Raw genomic sequence first — 5,686 nt, 5'->3', positions numbered from 1 at the left:
TTTAAAAAAAAAGTTTTGGTCACTATATATTTTTATTATGAGAGTTCCTTATTATCATTACTACGATAAATTTTACTTAACATGTTATTGTCCAAAATTAAAATAAACTAGTATAGTATTTGTATAGGTAAGAACTAAGAAGACATACATACAAGTATGAAAAATGTGAAAGAATAAATAAACACTTGTGATTCATCATTATTCCTCTACGAGTAGATAATGGTTACACTTACATTATTGTTTAGATTTTTAAAATTCTCCAAACCCTCATGAATATTGTTTTTTATTTAAGGGAAAAATTAATAAAATTAATAATAATTATTGTAGAAGTGTAAAAAATGTAAAAAAAAAAAAAATATACAATAACTCATAATGACAAGCTTTTAATTCATAAACCTTAAATTTATATTTAACCGTCGATTGTCATTTACGCTTTATTTTTGTTACTGAATTTCATTTTTAAAATTTTCTTTTTTGAAATCATGATCATCTGGCAGATGTAAGAAGATGAACGGTTCAGATCTTTGATATCACGTTTCTATATTTACGATTAACTAAAATATGAGTCGATGTCATATAGTTTGTAGAAACTTTATAAACATCAAGCAATATTTTCACTAACCGTAAAACTCTGAACATAATATCAACGATCCAAACCGTTCATCTTCTTGCATCCTCTAATAGCTCATGTTTTCAAAAAAGAAAATCTGAAAAAACAAAATTTGATGAGAAAAATGAAGTGTAAATGTAAACAACAATCAACAGTTAAATTTTGATCTATGATTTATGTGATTATAAAGGCGAATTTCGAAGTTAAGCTCTTCACGAAAGTTGTAAAGCTTGTCATTACGAGCGTTTATATTTTTTTTTTTATATTTTTTACACTTCTACATTAATTAAAAAACTATTAAAAACTTTGCTTAAATAACAACCGTAAGATAAATGAGAGTAAATCTGTACCGTTAAATTCTATTTCAATTATATTATTAGAATTTTTTGGGACAAAAAAACCCCTTATGTTTTCCAATTTTACCATCTGATCTGATCAAAGGTCAAAACAAAAGCCGGCCCTAATTCCTTTCTATCTCCCCACTCCCGTAACCCTCTCTCCCGACCCGACGCCTGTTCTTCCTGGCCCCTCTCTCCCGCCGTATGCTCTTCCGGTAGCCTCTCTCAGCATCTCTTTTCTCCTCCCTCTTGCAGTGGGCGCCTGGACAGAATCATTCTTGATCTTGTCATCTCTGCTCTGGTCGTCTCTACATCTCTGCATTCTCCAGATTCCACTTCAGGTTCGATTTTGTTTCTACATCTGAACATCTCTGTTCTTTTTATTTGTTTAATGTTGTATCTTCATAAATCTTATGTTTTTGTTTCTTCTTTTTCATTCGGTGGTACGGTTTTGGTGAACTATTAAGCTTAGTTCGTGTTGTTGAATGTAATCTAATGATCCTTGCACAATGTGCATAATTGTTAATTCGTTTCAATTCAATGATGTGTAGAAATTCTTTTGCTTTCTGGGTTGGCAAAACTAGGTTCAAAATTTTGGGCATAGATAATATTTATAGGGATTAGGTTTGAGAGACCTTAAGCACACATGGGTTAAGTGTGGGGAAGAATTGTTGATGAGCTTGCTGTAGTTTGAAATATTAGAAATAAACAGATATGTGCTTTTCCAAATCAAATACCGTCGAAAAGACATTGGGCAAATCAGTCTATAAATGCCTGCTCAATTATGTCCAAAACACACCCCTAAAAGTTTGAACTTTATATGGTTTTGTAGGTGGAAGTGGTCTATATACTTGATTAATTGAAGGATTGTTTTATATTTCCACTGTCTTTGTAAATTTCTATAAAGGAGTGGTAGAATTTTATGTGGGAAATTTTGTGTGGAAGGGGATAGTTACTTTATAGAGGATGATGCTGGCTGTTTATGACCTCTGTAGGTAAATTTTGAAAATTGCTTGATGAGTATTTTTTGCTAGTGTTCTCTGCAGCTAAATTTGATCTTGTATATATGCGTGTCCTGGTATACCTTATAAGAGTTTGTTAGATTTCGGTGCTACATTTCTTTGAACTGCTTGTGAATTGCTTATAAAATGGTTCTTGAAATTCATTTAAGTTAGTAGTAGTTGGTGCCTTGAAAAAACTTTAAGTATGCAATTTCAACATGCTGATGCTAACTGCTTAATGTTTGACCTCAGAACACGAACAATGTACTACTGACTGGTCTTAAATCAAAATTAAAAATATTTAACATGTATTTAATTCATTTACTTTGCTTTTAAAACTTTGGTTGGAGGAAGCACCAAAAGTTAATAAAAGCACAGAGCACCATGTTCAGTATTCACTTTGGTAGTCTGGTGCGCGGGTGGGGTTTAGAAAACAGGGCAAAGACAAAGTGCCCAAAATGGTATTGAACTGCTTGGTGGAGACAATAAGTATTGAACTGCTTCCATCCTCAAAATGGTTCCTATATATTGACAAGTATACCAATTGATTTGCACTCAGTGCACCGCATCGAAAACTTGGTATTATCTTGTCTAATGCTGAATGCTTTATTGCTTAGTAATATCCATTGTTACTGTTAGTAATATCCTACCTGTTTGAAAAGCTATTAATTTATTTATACCCATTTTGTTTCAGAAGCAATGGATGCTAGAGATTCAGATTCAGTAAACGATGACGAGTCAGTGGAGATTATACTGGCCTTTTCAAGCCACCGTGATTTCAAGATGGCCTTTGCTATGCTGCATATGGAGAATAGCCTTGTCACTTATACTACCTTAATAAACGCAAAAATTAAACAGATAGAATAAATCGCCAATTATTTTATGAGAGACCATCACTATACCAATAAATAATATTACTATTTGGAAGCAGGGGTATGGGTGTGAATTAAATTGGTGGACACAGATTGGCTCTAGCTGACGCGAGAAAGTCTAGGTTATGTCCATTGTGTATGGCATCACTCACAATAAGGTGGGATCCCTTGCATATAGTCTCGTATGAAGTCTGATCTCCTTTATTGTTATTGCCCATAGGCATGGCACATAGGCTCATAGCAAGAGTAGTCTTCGTCGATGGCCTGCACCATTTTTGCACGGGTAGAAGATTGATTTGTGTTTTGGTTCTAATCAAGCAATTGTGGGTTCGAGAGTGCCATGGGCGTGCAAGCGCAACCTTTTTTTTCACTCAAAAAAAGTATTATGTTTTTCAATTGATTATTTATTGATTTAAAATATATTTTCCTTAACGGGTAATGGGTCGGGTTATATTACATGTTAATATTATCGGGTCGTTTTCAAGTTGGGCCATTTTACTCGTTTATTTTAACGGGTGTTACATGACACGACCCGTTAAGATATCGGGTATGACACGAACACGAGAAACACAACACGAATGGCAGGTCTATCCAAAAGGGTTTAGGAAAATGTTAATTTTCCCAATTCCAGATTATAAGTTTTTAGGATTCAAGATGCAATATGTAGTGTGTATATCATGAGCATAAGTGATCATTCAGTGTACTTAATATGTCCATAGTCTGTGCATATAATGCGCATACATTGTATAAGGAAGGTGGTTATCATTAATTTACATATGTAATACTATTGGATGGTATTATTTTTTATTTATTACGTACTTAAGAAGTTAACTTTTTGTCATGGGAAGTTGCACCGTCTGAAAGACTCTTATTCTCCGTCTATTTAAGTAGTCATGTGGTTTGTGTTTCATTACAAACCCACAAGTTCAATTTACATCTTCCTAAAAAACAACCAAAAGTTGAAAATGATGAAGAAAGGACGCATCACCTCTTCCTCCAAGCAATTTGTTTTGGATGACGTTCTTCTCAAAATTCTCATCATCTTTGCTTTCCGTTCATTAAGGGGCCTATTTTCGACGAATATGGTCTTGAAAAAGTTCAACGAAATAGCAAAAGGTCCTTACATCTACCAACACATGAATATTACAAACTTTGAGACTGTCAACCCGTTTAAATCAAGGAGCACGTCTGACACAGTCTCAAAGTTCATCAATCGCTGCATCCAGTGTGGCAACCTCCAGACCCTCTACATGGTGAGGATGCTTTCTTCCGAGACAACAAGGAAGAAGCCAGAATTGAACGTCTTAAAAGTATACTCTCAGAAGGCCATCAAGTAGCAACATATGTCTACGGTGCGATCTTTGTGTGCCATTGCTGGGATTCCAAGCACGAAGGGCATAAACTTCTTTATTCTCTCAATCGTCACAACCCGAGGCGGTTAAGTGTATGGAATGCTGAGAGAGGTTTTGCCTATGTTTGTTGAGTTTTTGGGTGGATAGGGAAGTAAAGGCCTGAATCCTAAAACTTCACAATGACAACGCTACCATCAAACTTTGCAGCAACTGTGGAAGTCCTCAAGGTCCAGTCACACTCCAAACGCATTGGGATGCATCTGACCATGAAAAATTCACTACATGTAATGCATGTAGATGGCATCAGGAAGTGAATAAATTTTGTGATATATTATGCGGTAGAGATAGGTACTAAGTTTGTTTTTTTGTTCGTTTAATCTTGTTGTAATCGTAGCATTTAAATTTTAACGCAACTTTTTGTTTTCCTTTATGTCTTTCAAGTACTACTGAATTCGTAATTCTATGGACTTTGTACTTTTCAATTTTTCTTCATAAAGATACATAAACAAGAAGCTTTAAAAACTAGGCATAATTACATAAAACTAGCCCAAGGTGTCATCATTACTATATCTACCTTGCCGACACTTTTTCCCATTCATCAATGCTTGCCTATCTTTTTATTTTCTTTGGATATTGTGCATGAATAACTGACATGCACAGGACATGCATATTCCATGCACAGGAAATGTATGTACCTATGCACATGACATGCATATGGCATGCACATGAAATGCACAATATATGCACATGACATCAGGTTTGGTGTGTGGTTAGGTTCTCGAGGGTTGTCTGAATTAAGATTGATTTGGTTATTGTGCATGCATGGTTAGGATGTAAAGTCTCAACCACATCTAGTTGGTTATTGTCCATATACAAACAAGAAGCGTAAAAAACTAGGCATAACTAGGAAATTGTGATAATTAATTACAAAATTGTGCATGAATGACTTTTGGATTGCATGAGAGATGATGTATTTATTCATGCTTGTCCAAGAACCACTATTCTAAAAATCCCCGCCTAGCACCTCCTAGATCCGCCTAGGCGTTAGGCGGCTAGCCACCGCCCCAATTAATGCCTAGGCATTTGAAAATTAAGAAAATACACCTAGACCTGCCGAGGCACCCCCCTAGACTGCCTAGGCACTCGCTAGCCTGCCCAGACCCACTTAGGCACATACCTAGGTTGCAACTCACTTAGACAGAAAATAGATAACCTTCAATTTGCATTTAATTTTTTTCAATAAATTGTAATAGACTTGTTGAATACTTAAATGAGCACACACTATATGCTTGTTCCCCATGTTTTCATTATGTTCCAATACTTCATAATACATATGTCATTGTATTTTGTAGTTTATGATGAAATTATATATATTTTAAGTATAAACAGACACTTATTACACGAAATATACTGGATTTACTTAAATCCACTTAGGCGCCTGCCTAGGCGCTAAGCCTCAGCCAACCGTCAAACTAGTGCATAGCATTTTTAAGAATCTTGCCAAGAACAAACC

General features: G+C 35.1%; 1 long non-coding RNA gene across 1 annotated transcript; it reads left to right on the top strand.

The window, feature by feature from the left end:
* The first annotated feature begins 1,080 nt into the window (after positions 1–1,080).
* LOC137732178 (uncharacterized) lies at positions 1,081–2,832 on the top strand. Its single transcript, XR_011068314.1, has 2 exons — positions 1,081–1,289; positions 2,644–2,832. It is a non-coding gene; the product is annotated as an uncharacterized lncRNA (long non-coding RNA).
* Positions 2,833–5,686: the final 2,854 nt, after the last annotated feature.

This window comes from Pyrus communis, chromosome 4 (genome assembly GCF_963583255.1).
Source record: "Pyrus communis chromosome 4, drPyrComm1.1, whole genome shotgun sequence".
Lineage (NCBI taxonomy): Eukaryota > Viridiplantae > Streptophyta > Magnoliopsida > Rosales > Rosaceae > Pyrus > Pyrus communis.
This window is presented reverse-complemented; position numbering and strand designations above follow the sequence as displayed.